Below are 16,276 nucleotides of genomic sequence, written 5' to 3' on the forward strand. Positions count from 1 at the left end.
TTATTTTCTTTCTTTTTTTCTTTTTTTTTCTGTTTTTCCCTTTTTCTTTTTTTTTTCTGAGTTTTTCTTTTTTTCTGCTTTTTTTCCTTTTTTCCTGGGTTTTCTTAGTTCTATTTTTTTATTTTCTTTTTCTGTTTTTTTTTTTATTTTATTTTCCTTTTTTTCCTTTCTTTTTCCCATTTTTTTCTTTTTCCCATTTTTTTCTTTTTCCCATTTTTTCCTTTTTCTATTTTTTTTATTATTTTTTCATTTTTCTGTTTTTTCTCTTTTATAATTTTTTTCCCCTTTTTCTCATTTTTTTCTGTATTTTATAATTTTTTATGGGTTTTATGCTTTTACTTTTTTGTGTTGTTTTAAGTTTTTTCTTTTTTTCTTTTTTCCTTTTGCTGTGTTGGTTTGGGGTTTTTTTGTTTTGTTTTTTTTTCTTTCACACACAACACAATGTTTCCATTTCATAGACATGTAAAAAGTCAGAACCCCAAGAAAGTAAAGCTTCACAGAAAGTTTGGGGTGCAGACCACCAGAGGAATCCACCCACACTGAGTCTGGTTGTAACTCATCAAATGCACACAGATAGTGACAAAAGTAAAACTAAGAGATGAACAGGGGGGGGGGGAAAAGCGGCGGGGGGGGGGGGGGGAGGGGAAAGAGAAATCAAGAAGGAATGAGACCTGGATAATTCTACTGGGGAAGCAAGTTTATATTTAGAAGCACAGAAAGATGTTAACCATGTGCTTCATAGAAATAAAATAAATCTGCCTTAATAGTAGTTGACAATAAAATCACCTTTGGAAAAAGTCTTAATACTTTCAGAGCACAACCCAGGATATTTCCAAATGCAGGCAGATGGTTGCAACGTTTACATGGACAGATCACAGCAGCGATTTAGGAATTTTCCCCCTTTCACTTCCCTATCTCCTGTTCGTTGTCTTCTTTAAGATCTTGAGAAACACCAAGCAGCAGCCACTCCGAACGGCACTTTTCTGCAGCTCTGGCTTGGCCTGGCTGTTTATTGCTATATCCATAAAATTATAGGTTTGATCAATCTCTTCAGAACCCCTTTTCTCTGAAGTCTCCCATTTGTCCCAGGAACACTGCTCCAATCTGACATGTTGGAAACGTGAGGACCAAGAACATCAGTTCGGCTTCAGTCCAGTTTCACCCTGGGAGTGAATTACATTGAACGCATACAAGCAGGGCAGGAATCACCCCTTTGCAGCAGCCGAGCATGCCCCCGATTTTCACTCCAATCCTGTCATCTGATGTGAACTGGGAGCCTGCAGCAGCCCAGCTGCATTGGTTACTGACCACAAATGACTTAATCCCCAGTATAAACAAGGCCTAACGTTCAAACTCGTCTGCCCATTCCCTCGCAGCTTCCTACTCACAGTTCACGGAGGATGACTTCTCCTTGTTCCCACGACTGGAGAGCTGGGATCAAAGGCTTGAAGAGAAAGAATATAAAGCTTTTTCTCTTTAGATAAATAAATAAATAATCAAAACAGGTTACAAATGTCTTTGCTTCACTATGTTGAGGTACTTTAAAAAGTAGCTATAAAAAGGTTTTAAATCTTTTAAGCAGTAACAGGCTTGGGTAGGTACCAGCAGCAGCAGCTGCATGGGATGCAGTTTGTGCCTCTTACCGTCCTCATAAACGCATCTATTTATTGCTGATTTTTTTAATAGACACACTAGCATTCCCTCCAGATGCTATTTGAACAGCTATGGGAAAGCTTCAATCAGCTGAGGTAGAAGGCAGGTGAAGTGGGGGGAGTTAGGTTTATTCTGAGGTTTTTTGGGGGGTAGATTTCTCTCTGTTCTGATCAGAACTGGAATAAAAAAAATAATTAGAGAAAAATCACAGAAACCCAAATGTAAAACCCATGAAGAACTCTGGGTAGGAGAGGGATGTTTCAGTTAGTGTTTCCCCCTAAAGCAGTGAAATACAGCTTAAAGTTTCAAAACCAGACTGGTGGTGTCTGCCTGAAAGCCTTCAACATACCAAGAGCTCAGAAAACTGCCTGGATCCTGCACAAAGAGCAGAGAGTGGAAATGTGGGAATTATTCATCTAGGTGTGTTGGCAGGGTTGTGTCATCTACCCCATCACGCACATGGTTGCTATCACTTCTCCTTTAAAGAGCACTAAATAGCAGCTAACAAAATTGAAACAGAAAAATCATATAAAGTGACACATAAGCAGGTCTCACATGTGAATAAAAATGCTTTAGCATGTTCTTTCACACGTGAAGCCCACATTCTCTTTTATCAAGCTTTTCCTGATTATAATAATGAAAAACATGCACTACCTAACAATAAAATATCTACATAGATATTTCAAAAATATGTAAAACCCACCCCAAACTCTCCCACATTAATAAGTACTGCAGCTATAACAGCATCATTCTGGAAATTTTCCTTCCCCCCAATGAAATTTTCTTGGGTAACAGACAAATGTGTGTTTTCAGCACACTCTACACAGATCTGCATGCAGAAAGGGACTTTAATGTGATGCCAAATCGTTCCCCCCCCAGCAACTCTGTTTCAAGCAGTTAACTATCATGCATCACTCCTCTCCCTTCAGCGCCCTTGGCTCTGCTGCTCCCACCCTATGTTTTCTTTGACCTGAAGACCTCAACTCTGTCCATCTCTGGAGGTCCCAGGCAGGTGATTTGTGTCACACTTTAGGGGACCTTGCATTTCTTGTCACTGTTTAAAAGAGTGGCCCTGAGGGCACCACTGTGACTCCCAGTACTGGAGGATGCTGATGGGACTACCCCAGCATCCGCTTCAATCCTTCTTGTTGAACCCCACACCATGCACCCTGGGTCATTTAAATTAACTAAGCTCATCCCAGGTTTGTGGAACAGATACACTTCGTTGATGTGTTCCCTTTGCCGTTGTGTTGCTGAGTTTTAAACTCTTTTTGCATTGAGGAGCTGAAGAGCCGGTGTCCAGCAGACATCACCTCCTTGCTGTAGCTAGGCAATGTAACCATGTCCCCTCTCACCTCTGCTTGCTCTTAGTCCTCCTCAGTTTTCACAGTTGGTCAGGTGTTCCTGTGCAGTGGCTGGCCATGCACAAACCTTTCCACAGTTCGAAGCTAGATCCTTACAGACACCATACAGGAGAACATCCCAACGCACCCTTTCAGGTAAAGTTTCCTCCACAAACAAACTCTCAGCCAGCTGTCTGGAATGAAGATGAATAAATAAATAATTGCATTCACAGTATCACAAAGGTTGGAAGAGACTCAAAGATCATCGAGTCCAACCTGTCACCACAGACCTCATGACTAGACCATGGCACCAAGTGCCACATCCAATCCCCTCTTGAACCCCTCCAGGGATGGTGACTCCACCACCTCCCCGGGCTTCCCATCTGGTATAGAAACTGTGAAATGGAAAAAGCTTTACCATCTCAGTTCCCCTCCATCACTTGCTGTACTTCTCCTCAAGAACAAGGTAAAGGCCAGTGACAGAGTGAGAGCTTTGCTCATTGACATTTCTTCCTATCAGCTCAGCAATCTCCAGGATCAATCCCTTAATTTGCAACATCTTTTAAGCATGTCAGGGATCAGAAATGAGCCATATCGTGCCTCTTAATAAGTTCCTATATAAATCACTGCCTTATTAGAAACAAAACTTCTTATCTGCCACTAATGATCAAAACTTACAGCTTAGCAACGGTGAAGACCTCCTACAGTGGAACACTGAAATATTTTTATAATCAAGGTTATGGTTTGAGTTTTATTTATTGCAAGCAGGGGGGTTGAAGCTAAAAACAATGAAGAAAATCAGTGGGTTAAAGTGTAACACCTAAAGATAGGACTTTCCTATGGCTACATGTCAAAGGCAAAGTCTGTGTTCAACCTTAACTTCCTTTTGAAAGATAAATTTAAAACAATTAAATAAGAAATATAAATAAATAGGAAATAAATGATAAAAACAAATATAAATAATAGAAACAAATATAAATAAATAAGAAATAAAACAAATTAATAATAAACAAATATAAATAAATAAGAAATAAAAACAAATATAAATAAATGAGAAAAAAAAATGTAAATATATAAGAAATAAAAACATAAATAAATAAGAAATAAAAATATTAATACATTTAAACATTTAAAAACAAAAAGATAACAACAAATAAAGTTAAATTAAAGCAGAAATTAAAAGTAATTAAAATAATAAAAATAAAAAATGAAAATAAATAAAAAAATAAAATAAATTATAAGTAACAAAAATCAAAAGAAAAATAAATAAATATAAAGGAAATAAAAAAATAGAAAACAACTACATAGTAAATAAATAAATAATAAACAATAAATGAAAAAGATGAAAATCCTCACTCTTCAGAAAGCTGTAGAGATTGTGGAAAGCTTGGGAATCATGAAATCCTGGAAAGTGAAATTTGTGCAGGGCAAGGGGAAACCTCTGTGATGTTCAGCGAGCTGCCTTTGTTGCAGATGTGTTTTGCTCCACGTGTCAGCACGCCGGCGTGTCATGCCTGGTTACATTTGTCTTGTTGTGTTAAAAATTACGTTCCTGACATCGCCAGGCTCGGTGCCCCATCTCCATTATGTGTCAGGCTGCCCATTTTAAGAGTGTTAGCTTTTAATTGCCCTTTTTTGTGTGTGCGTGTGTTGCATGAATTTGCCAACTAGAGAGGATGACTGATGCCCTCTTCCATTACTGGTCCCAGTAGAGACTGCTCAGCAAGACTCTTGCACCCACCAGGACTCCAAACACGCTTAAATCATACATGGCAGTAGTCCAAGCCCAAAGGAGAGGCTGTACAATAAACAGCTGTATCAGCTGAATGTGACACTATGGCTCGCTTCATGTCGCTTTCCCAGAGCCCTCCCTGAGACCCATGCTCCTCACAGAAGAAACAATGGAAGAAATAAGGAATGTATATATTTACCGACCCCACAAAATATGCTTTCATGTTAATTGCTCACAATCAGCTTCCTGATTAATGGCTATGTGGGTGTAGGAAGGGGCCTGCCTCGGAGGAGTACGTGCAGGTGACTCTTCCCATGGTTCAACTATGAGACACCGTTTCCAGTGAGCATGGAGGAGCTTGGCAGGCCAACAGTGTGCAGGTTTTCATAATTAACTAAAAAAACCCAAATCTTAGATAAATTCAGCAAATGTGGGCTGAAAGAGATCTAGGTAACAGTACTGTTCTACCCCACAACTCTCATTCAGCTGTTAGAAACTCAGACCCACGCCAGTCTCCAGTATTAACGTTTGCTTCTGTTAAATTAATCAAAATGTTTTGCCTTTCTTCCTACAAAACACTGCATTGTAATCAACCCAGGACACCAAACTTAGGTTGGGATAGTGAGAAACCATCAGGAAATTGAAGTTTCCTTACAAGGGCATTTTGAATTTGTGTTGCTTTTTTACATACCAGTGTTGAAATGTCAGAGCTCTCATCACAGGGCTTAAATCTTCAGTGTGCATCTGGGTAAAATGATGAAACTTTTTTCTTCCTCTTCTTCTTTTTTTTTTTGTCCTGTATTACAGATGTAAAATAAGTGAAAACCGTAGGGGCTACAATGGTAAATGTGAGCAGTGTCAAACATTTTGTACATTAAAGTTAATTTTTCAGTTCCCTCTTAAATCCAGGGCATAAGGTAAAATTTGTTTAGTTCCCTCTTAAATCAGGGCTCATGGTACAATGCTGCATGGTGGCAGTGGGTTAGCTCCCCAAAACACCCAACCTTTATTTTATCATACATAGAATCAGAGAGTCATAAAACCGTTTGGGCTGGGAAAGAGCTTTAAGATCATCGAGTCCAAGCATTATCTAACTATGATGTCTAGTGCTAAACCACGTCCCTCAGCATCACATCTCTGCATCTTAAATACCTCCGGGGATGAAGATTCAACCACCTCCCTGAGGACTCTGTTCCATGTGTCTTCTCCATACACTTGACAGTCAAAAATTGGAAGTCTGCTTGAGTAAGTCCAGAGGGCAGGCACTTGAAAAAAGTCCACAGCTCTGTTTTTCTGTAATATTCATTGACGTTATTGATCTCTTAAAGTGAAAAGCAAACCTCCTATCCTTTAATATCCCATCATATACAGCTGCACAGCAGCAGAAGCAGCAAAGTATTAACTTCCTGAATTCCTCCTACACCAGGATTACCTCTCCTCTGGGAAAGGGATCCTAAACCTCAGAAATTTACATTATAAATTATTTAGAGAACCACAAAAGCAATGTAAAAGTGTTCATTAACTGAAGACTGCCATATAGCTGACTCCACAAGAATCTTCCATGTCTAGATTTTGAGGCAATCGAGTTGAAAACTAAAACCTTCTGAAAGGAAGAAGCAATGAAAGTAAACTTCTAACAGTAAACTCCTAAAAGTAAGCAGCAATAAAGCCACGACTAATCAAGCTATCAAGCAAAATCACATCACAAGTCAACATTTCTCCCACAAAAGTGGTGGGTTTATGCTGTATTTCCTCATAAACTCATCAAAACTAACAGATATTACCTGTTGGTGTCAAAATTTAACAAGTCCTGACACGTATGTGAAAGGCAATCAGAGGTACTTGAGCAGTTAAATATGAACCAACCCAAAAACTTCACCCCTTGACAAGAGTCAGACTGCACTAAACCATGTAATATTACTTTAATGCTTAATAAAATACCTAATATTTCATAACTCAAGCAGTGCCTTTTCCTTACTACAAGGCCCCATGTGTCTGTAAGCAGCCCTCAAACCCCATTTGCAGCTGTTTCAAATAGCTTGGGCAGTTTATGACCCAGGCGCGGTCAGACCCCAAGATAACACGGGGTTCTAGCTTAGGCACTTTTTGAGCTACACCAGAAGTTTTCTGCAGAAAAATTGGAAAGGCAAATTTGGAAGTCTGAAGCTGGGCGTGTTTTTGTCGTGAAATTGACTGGTTTGTGTCCTGCAGCATTCCAGAAAATTAAAAATAATAAACACAGCAGACGTGCTGCCTCTTTAGCTCGACAGGTTTCCCACAGCTGAATCCTTTGATGATACTCTTTGGACTTTCTATTTTAAGAAGTCATCCCTTTCTGCTTCTCTCTGGAGGCAAACTCTTTTGCTTTCCTGCCAATCTTCCTCTTGACCTTTCTGTCCTGTGTACTTGGCCCTTCCATCTCTTTGCCAAATTCCTCCCTCTCTCCCTTCCACACTGCTAGACCCTCTTAATTTCCAGTGCTAGTAATTCCACTCAGCTTCTAGTGGACCTCTTCTTCTGCCTGCCAAACTATTGCATCTTCTAGCCATTCTTCTTCACTTTTGCCAGAAGGTTTCTCCAATTAGAATCATAGAATTGTTAGGGTTGGAAGGGACCTCAAGGATCATCCAGTTCCAAGCCCCCTGCCATGGGCAGGGACACCTCCCACTAGATCAGCTTGCTCAGAGCCACATCTAGCATGGCCTTCAAAACTTCCAGGGATGAGGCTTCCACCACCTCCCTGGGCAACCTGTGCCAGTGTCTCACCACCCTCATGGGGAAGAACTTCTTCCTAACATCCAATCTCAATCGACCCATTTCAATTCTTTTTCTATTCCCTCCAGTCCTATCACTCCCTGTCACCCTAAAAAGTCCCTTAAGATGTTGGAAGGCCACAACAAGGTCTCCTCAGAGCTTTCTCTTCTCCAGGCTGAACAGCCCCAACTCTCTCAGTCTGTCCTCACAGGAGAGCTGCTCCAGCCCTCTGATCATCCTCATGGCCCTTTCCCAGAGAAAGTGCATTTCCAAGACCACCCCGTGTATTTGCACCAGTATAACAGCCAGTATTGATACAACTGGACACATTAACTGCAGGAACCACATGCAGCAGTAAAAGTCTGTGTTATTATGACATGGAAGTTATGTGTAAACATTGACCTTAACTGCACATCAAGAGGAAATTACATTTCAAATGCTATAGGTAATAATTTTAACTCAATCTTTAATTTCCAAACCAAAATATTGTGCTAACACATAGGGATGTAATGGGGGCCACCTTTTTTTTTTCACATGGAGAAGAAAGACCTGCTTAGTAAACACCTCTATGCTATGAACACCATGAACCTAGCTGCTTTGTAAAAGTTTCATTTGAACTACTGATTATTTGCTGCAATAGCTGCAGGACAGTATCTCCAACAACCTCTTGCCCTTCAGCACTCTTAGCAAAACCTGCAGCTCTCTAAAGCTTGTTTAGCAGACCCCTCCACACCACGTGTCAGATCAAGAAGATCTGCCTAAGGACTAAGAGAAAGTGTTCTTTTTGGCCATGGACAAAAGCCTTATCTATACATACAGATAAGTATATTATTCTCTCCTAGCTACAGAAATCTCTTTCTATCCACTCCAATCAGATTAATATTTAAACATGATGCCATTGTCATTCAAAAGCTTCAAGCCTGATGACTGTGGTTCCCATAATCACAGTGGGAACCCACTAAGTTTAAAAGAATTGCAAATCTTTTGGAGGGCAGCAACCCAGCAGCAGAGGTGGCCTCTGAGCCCATCATCCTTCCACACAGCCCTCCTCCCATTAGATATCAAGCTAGATACTTCATTTTACATTGAGCTTTCAAAACCCTCTGAGGGACAGACCAGCCCTGTGGGCTCCATCACCCAGCATGAACACACTTACACTTGAGGATTGCCTTCAAATAAGAGCAGAACCAAGAATCAGACTCATGGAGACAGATTAAGTGGTTCAGGCAACAGAAAGAGACTCGCTCCTACAAAACACAGCAATGACTAGGAGACCAGCAGTTCTAGAAGCCACTAATAAATCTGGCTTTGTTGATCTGCAGCAGGCTCACAAAAATAACACTATAAAAGAGACAACTCCACACTCTCCTTTTCATAGATTGGGGAAGAAAAAAAAATAAACAAACAAACAACAGGGGGAAGAAAAAAGGAGAGAAAAAAAGGAGGGGGGAAGATAGAGAGAGGAGAAAAAAAGAATAAATGACTGCCTTGCAAAATGTTGAAACTCAAACGATGAAGGCTGCATAAATGTCTATACTCACACACAAGTGAAATGATAAAAACAGTTGTGAAGTTAGCCAAAGTGACTTAAAATGCTCTGCTTGCCTGGTGCAAACTCTCCTCAATAGAAGGACATCATGTGCCAGGATGTTTCAAGCCTATGAATTGTTCTCTACCTCAGACCTATAAAGTCTTGAAAGCTTATTATGGTTTTGAGGGCAATCAAGCTCTCCCTGTACCAGTTTTTACCTGGCAAAGGTACCTACCCACCCTAAGCTTCAAGCCCACATTTTGCACACCGAAGCAGAACAGCTTTCAATTTAGGGAATAAAACACCCTCCAGCTGAAGAAAATTCTCACATTACAGTGCGTTAAGAAGAATGTACTTCAATTGTGGTCAGTTGTCATGGAGAAAGGAGGAGGGGGGGGGGAAAGAGAAATATATTCCCATGTGAAAACCTTTCTCATTTAGGGAAAAAAAAAAAAATAAAAAGGAAAAAAAAAAAAAAAAGGAAAAAAAAATGAAGCAGAACAAAAAGAAATGACAACCAAAAAATCTCAACTCTCCTCCTTCCTGCGCTTGACATTTTATTCAAAGTAGGTGAATCTGGAAGGAGAGATCATTTGAAAAAACACTCATTATGCTATTTCTGTACATGAATGTGGTTGTGTAAAAGTATAACAGGAATGCACTCACAATTGGTTTAAAGTCATTTTCTCTTGGCAAACCACCATAAAAAACAGGGGCGTCATGGCGCCACCAGAATCCTAAATTGTGGTGGAGAATCATCAGGACACATGGCATTAATCTCTGTCTCCTTGCAGGAGACACCCTTGCCTGCATTGCCGGCCTGCCTCTTAAATCTAAGGCGCTGTAACTTGAGTTTAAAATGACACCATAAAGAAGATATACTCTCCCTCCCCAACCAAAAAAAAAAAAGAAATTAGCCACTTTATTAAAGAGAGACATATTTCAGGCTCTTTTCTCTCATCCGTTGCCAAAGCACACCAAAAGCAGAACGTTAATGGGTTAATATTGTAATGTGTAATCGTCAGGCTTCAGATTGGACACGAGTCAGACTACTGAGAGACTTTTTAAAACATATACATATCATTAGTTAACCCATTGGTATTACATCCCTATTGCTTTGGATTGATCACAAGGCTGTGGGGATCTCATTATCCCAGTTTATTTTCCCTTGAGACCAGGACCACTTAGCTGTCTTTTAATATCTTACTATTAATTGCTTACTAAGTTTTCAAATAATCTTTTTTCTTTTTTCCTTTCTTTTTTCCCCTCTTTTTTTCATTTTCTTTATTCTCTTTTCTCTTTCTTTCCCCCCCTTTTTTCTGTTTTTTTTTTTTGTGTGTTTTTTTTTTTCCCCTTTTTTTTTTTTCCTTCCCCCCCTCCCCCTTCCAAATTTAGGCAGAGCCGTGTTCTGTTAACAGAGCAATTTCAAGGATCAACATCCTCTCTGCAAATTTCTCCCTGATTTCTGAACCATTTTTCAAATGTTCTACCAAATTAAACCTGTTGTCTTTTAAGGGAAGCTGCATCTCTCTTTCAGTGGCAAATTATATATACGCATAAAAGACAAAATATATCTGTATTCAATGTATATAAATACATAATAAACTGCATCTCTATTTTAGTAGGCAATACATATATAAAATAAGATGAAATATATCTATATGATTATATAGATATAAACTGCATCTCTATTTCAGTGGCAAATATATATATAATAAGATACAACACATCTATATTATATATATCAAATGCATCTCAATTTTAGTGGCAAATATATATGTGTATACATATATGTAATAAACTAATATATAGAGTGTAATATAACATATATAGTAATATATATAAAAATATATATAGAATATATATTATTATGTATATGTTTATATATATATAAATATATATGTATATATAAATATAAATATATAAAATATAAGATAAAATAAAGAGACTGATAATTTAGGAACACCCACTCAAGACAAAATAAGGATCCTGGAAGATTTCCTGTGGGGGTTAATGGAGGCTGGGCCAATGGTAACTGACCCTGAGGTCCCCAGATGAAGCTTTGAGTTTGTCCTCAGATTATTATTTTTTTAAGGGCTCATTCATTATGCAAAGCTAAGTTTGTCAAGCCTGATATGGTGAGAGTCCAAATAATGTCACTGATAAGTGCCACCTTTGCAAGCTCTTGCAATGAAAAAAGAGAGGATATTAGGGAACTCAATGTGGAAATAGCTTTACTTGATTTTCAGATATGGAAATAGTTTTGCTGGATTTTCTTGCATTCTGCTTAGTGCAGCACTGCCAAAAACATGCTAACATAACCCAGAGATAGTACAGCAGCAGAGCATTAGCATATTAAATAATTAGCAGACAGAGGTATTTTAAATGACACTTACCCCCAATGACAAATGCTTAATTCAGACTGTGAGCCATAAGTGTTCTTTTCCCCCAACAGGCTATATGAATACAATAGTGCCTCTAAAAGGTAATATTTTAGGTACCTTGGAAAAAAAACAAACAAGAAATAAAACGAGAAGGGGGGTGGGGGGTGGGGAAAAAAAGTGTTAAAGATCCATACAGGAGGTTTCTGCAAATGAATATGATGTATTCCAGAAACAACATGCGTTCACACAGACACTCAATAAGAAAAGGGACTGTTTGCTCAGTTTATAGCTTGAAAACCACCAGGGACTGTGTTCCAGTATGGGAAATTTCAGTGCAGCGCATTGTTAATACAAAATAAAAAGCAAGCCTGGGAAGTTAGGATATATTTTGTTGTTGTTGTTTTTGCTGATGTTTATTTTTTATGTTTTGGGTTTTTTTTTCCCTTTTCAATGCTCGTTTGGACCATTTAAAAATAAAAGAAAAAAATAAAATACTGCCTCCTCCTCTGTCCAAGGAGGAGCAAAATTCTTTTTCAGATGAATAAAATTTGCAGTGGCTTAGATAAGAGCAATATGCCGCCTTATTTTTTCTTTTGGCATTTAATCAAACAATGAAATCACACACACACACACACACACATTTCCTGACACAAAAGACAAATGATGTAATAATCTGAAGGAGTTTCTCTATCTCCTTGGAACTTTGCATACTTGACTTGTTTTCCATATTTTGTGACTTTAAATGGTGGGAAAATGATATTAAAACGCTTGTAGCAGTTCCTCTAAACTAGCATCCTTTTTTGTTTTATTGTATTTAATATAAAAGCAGCAATTATTTGATTTCAAAGTTATGAAAATATGTACCTTATGAGAAAACAAGCAATTTAAGCTTTAATTGGTGTCATTTTTCACAGAACTGGCAAGATTCTTGCATCCCTGGCATGTTGTTTTCTATAAAACTGCAGAGCTGCTTTCAATTAATGTTTTACGAATGGAGAAGTTGTTCCATGAAGGTATGCGAGGGGATGCCTGGAAATGTAAGATTTCTGGGGGGATTTATTCACATAAGATGCATTTCATTTCATAGTGTATAGGCTGTAATTTTTCCTTAATATTCCTAATGTGCTTTTCTTGCCTTCCCATTAAGCATTTCTTCCACTCTTGTATGGGAGGAAAGGGGAGGTATGTGAGAGGGATATTTTGCACAGGAGAAGCAGAACTAAAGGTGGGAAGAAAAAGCTGTGTTAAAAAGAAATGTATTTTATGTATGGGTTTTGTGTAAAATTAAGCACCTCAAACATTTCTTTTTTTTTGTTACTTTGGGCTTTATTTTGCCTTAAGTTAGTGGCTCGATCCCAAAATTTAACTTTCCTTCATGAACAGAAGAGAAGGCTCAGGGGAAACATTATTGCTGCCTACAAATACCTGAAGGGAGGTTGCAGCCAGGTGGGGGTTGGTCTCTTCTCCCAGGCAACCAGCACCAGAACAAGAGGACACAGTCTCAAGCTGCACAGGGGGGAAGGTCAGGCTTGATCTTAGAAAGACGTTCCTTACAGAAGGAGAGATTACCCATTGGAATGGTCTGCCCGGGGGCGGGGAGGGAGAGGTCGATATCCATAGGAGTGTTTAAGAAGAGATTGGATGAGGCACTTAGTGCCATGGTCAAGTTGATTAGTTAGAGTTGGGTGATCAGTTGGACTTGGTGATCTTGGACGTCTCTTCCAACCTGGTTGATTCTGTGAAGCTTAACATACTCATGCCCTTAACTGCTAGGGGCATGATTTCTTCTTGCGGTTTATTTAAAATGGTATCCATGAGATATGACCTAGAGGATTCTAGAGAGAAGAGAAACCCAGCTGGTGAAAGGGCTGGAGAGCAAGGCTTATGAAGAGCAGCTGGAGGAACTGGGATTGCTGAGTATGGAGGAAAGGAGGCTCAGGAGAGTCCTTCTCATTCTCTACAACTACCTGAAAGGCAGCTGCAGTGAGGTAGGTGTGGGTGTCTTGTCTCAAGTAGCTAACAATAGGACAAGAGGAAATGGTCTCAAGTTGTACCAGGACAGGTTTAGGTTGGATATTAAGGAAAATTTCCATATTGAGATTGTGATCAGACATTGGAATAGGTTGCCCAGGCAGGTGGTGAAGTCACTGTCCCTGGAGACATTCAAGGAACACGAAGATATGGCACTCTGGGACACGGTTTGGTGTCCATGTCCAACAGGTGGATCTGATGATTTTAAAGGGCTTTTCCAAGTGAAATGATTCTGTGATTCTCTAATTCTTATAAAATGTACCATGAGAGAGAGCCAGTTAAAGATTTTGACCTGTGTGTGCAGCTACTGAACTGTGGAAAAGGATTGTGATGTGCCAAGATGTGACCACAAGGATGAGATGCAGCCACAACTTGTGTGTCATAGCCATAGAAAAGAACAGGAATCTTGTGGATGTTGTCATTCACTGCCACTCATCTTCACAGTCAGGTCTGAGCTTGCAGGACAAAGGGGCATATAAGAATGATGTCACTGTGGATCATAGAGTCATAGAATGTTTTGGGTTGAAAGGAACCACCAAAGGTCATCTAGTCCAACCCCCCTGCAGTCAGCAGGGACATCCTCTACTACATCAGGGTGTTCAGAGCTTTGTCAAACATCAGCTTGAATATCTCCAGGGATAGGGCCTCAACTACCTTCCTGGGCAACCTGTTTCAGTGTTCTAGCAATCTCATGGTGCAGAACTTGATCCTAGTATCCAGTCTAAATTAGTCCTTCTCCCATTTCAAACCATTGCCCCATGTCCTGTCCCTGCAGGCCTATGGAAGCAATCCCTCTGCAGCCTCCCTGTATCCGCCTTCAGGTACTGGAAGGCTTCTATTAGGTCTCCCTGAAGCCTTCTCTTCTCCAGGCTAAATACCCCCAGCTCCCTCAGCTTGCCCTCATAGAAGGGGTGCTCCAGCCCCCTGATCATTTTTCATGGCCCTCCTTTGGACCCACTCCACCAGGTCCATGTCCTTCCTGTGCTAAGGGCTCCATAGTTGGACAGAGTACTTCAGCTGAGGTCTCACCAGAGCAAAATGGCAGAATCAACTCTCTCCATCTGCTGGACACACATCTTTTGATGCAGCCTGGGATGCAATCCACCAGCCCCCAAATTAACAGAGAGCAGCCCTGCCTCGCTATGGGACCTTCTTTCCCTTGGCACAAAGACACTGACCACCACTCAATGAGTGCATACAACACAAGAACTTTGGTGTTTTGCTTTAGCAAGCAGATACTTAGACATGACATCATCCAAGAGGATTTCGGTGAGCAAACATTTCACCCTGCACATGGGCCAAACTGGTGAATTCATTCATTCATGTACCCAGGAAATTACTTCTTCCAGAACAACTATGTTCCATTAAGAGCCCACCACTGCCACTGGATTTGGAGTCTGCCCTGTACTACCAGCCATGTGTGAGGTGATCACCATCTCAGAATCAGAGCTCATGAGACCAGAGCCCATTTTTTTTTTCCCCTCTTAAAAGTCAGGAACACCATGAGCTGAGGTGTCACAAGCTGCCACATGGGGACCATCAAGAAGTCTCAGTCTCAACCAATGGGGCTGGTTTGGTGTTGAGCACTTGATTAAGGCTTCACAGCCATTTTTAGTCTGTAATTTCTCAGCTCTGGGCTTTATGAGGGAGACACCAGTGCCTTTGGCTCACAAATGCATGTGTTTACTGGAACCAGTAGTGGGTACCTGGGAAATACCCAAGCACAGTGACAGGCTCTGCAGCTTCTCCTCTCCCCACCTACCTTCTCATACATCATGACACTTACTACTGTGACTTTCTATCTGCCAGTGACCATTCCTTCTTTACACTTCAACATTTTAATTAAAAAGCAATAAAACACTTTAATTTGAGGTTTGTACATAAAAATACAAGTAAAAATGGCCCGAACCCTGGGCAAATACTATTGAAATCTGAGCTGAAAGGCAGTTAGAGTAACTTTAACCACCTGAGAAATGCAATAATCACCCTGAAATGCACTGCCTGGGGTGTTTTATTGCCATTATAAACTGCAATTTATACATTAAAATAAGGAAAACAGTCAGACCCATCCATTTATGAGCTATAATAAATATGGTTATGACATCACTGACAACCAGTCACAAACTTCCAAACACATCCAGACCTCTAAAGCAATTTCACTCTTACCTTTTAAATCTGCTTTCTATCAGCACGTGTGTGTTTCTTGGGTGTGCATGTAGCCACAGGATGGATTCAGCAGCCAGGCCTTCAGGGATGTGAAGGTCTCCTGCTTTCTGCAATCTCTTGGCTTGGCTTTATCATTCATGCCTCTTGCATCCACTCAGTTCCCCACCGTGCTCACCATCCTCTACTTTCCCTACGCAGAAAAAACAAACAAACAAACAAATGCAAAATCAAGGAGGACCCGCTTGTTAAAGACTCATTCCTGAGTTTTCTTTGTATCTCTCAATACATCTCACCTCAACAGCATTTGGGAGTGCATGAAATAGATGCAATGGTCCCCTACATTCTGTAAGCTGCACCAGGGGAGATTTCGGCTGGATGTTAGGAAGTTCTTCCCAGAAAGAGGCCATGGGAATGTGCTGCCCAGGGAGGTGGTGGTGGAGTCACCATCCCTGGAGGTGTTTAGGAAGAGCCTGGATGAGGCACTTGGTGCCATGGTTTAGTTGATTAGATGGTGTTGGGTGGTAGGTTTGGCTCGATGATCTCGAAGGTCTTTTCCAACCTGGTTAATTCTGTATTCTGTCTTGGCTTGATTTTGTCTTTCATCCCTCTTTTATCCATCCAGTTTCCCACTGCATTCACCATCCCCTATCTTTCCCAAGCAGAAAAAAAAAAGAAAAAAAGA

At 40.1% G+C, this 16,276-nt stretch overlaps 1 long non-coding RNA gene across 1 annotated transcript; it reads right to left on the reverse strand.

Annotated features, from left to right (window-relative positions):
• Positions 1-342: 342 nt before the first annotated feature.
• LOC137451276 (uncharacterized) lies at positions 343-15,778 on the reverse strand. The gene is made up of 6 exons (XR_010989756.1): positions 15,595-15,778; positions 11,410-11,514; positions 5,881-6,021; positions 5,420-5,524; positions 3,009-3,190; positions 343-1,444 (listed from the first exon to the last, which is right to left on the reverse strand). It is a non-coding gene; the product is annotated as an uncharacterized lncRNA (long non-coding RNA).
• Between the last annotated feature and the right edge of the window lie 498 nt (positions 15,779-16,276).

The sequence above is a fragment of the Melanerpes formicivorus genome, unplaced genomic scaffold (assembly GCF_026170545.1).
Source record: "Melanerpes formicivorus ecotype bairdi unplaced genomic scaffold, bMelFor1.0.p_v2 SCAF_41, whole genome shotgun sequence".
NCBI classification, from domain to species: domain Eukaryota; kingdom Metazoa; phylum Chordata; class Aves; order Piciformes; family Picidae; genus Melanerpes; species Melanerpes formicivorus.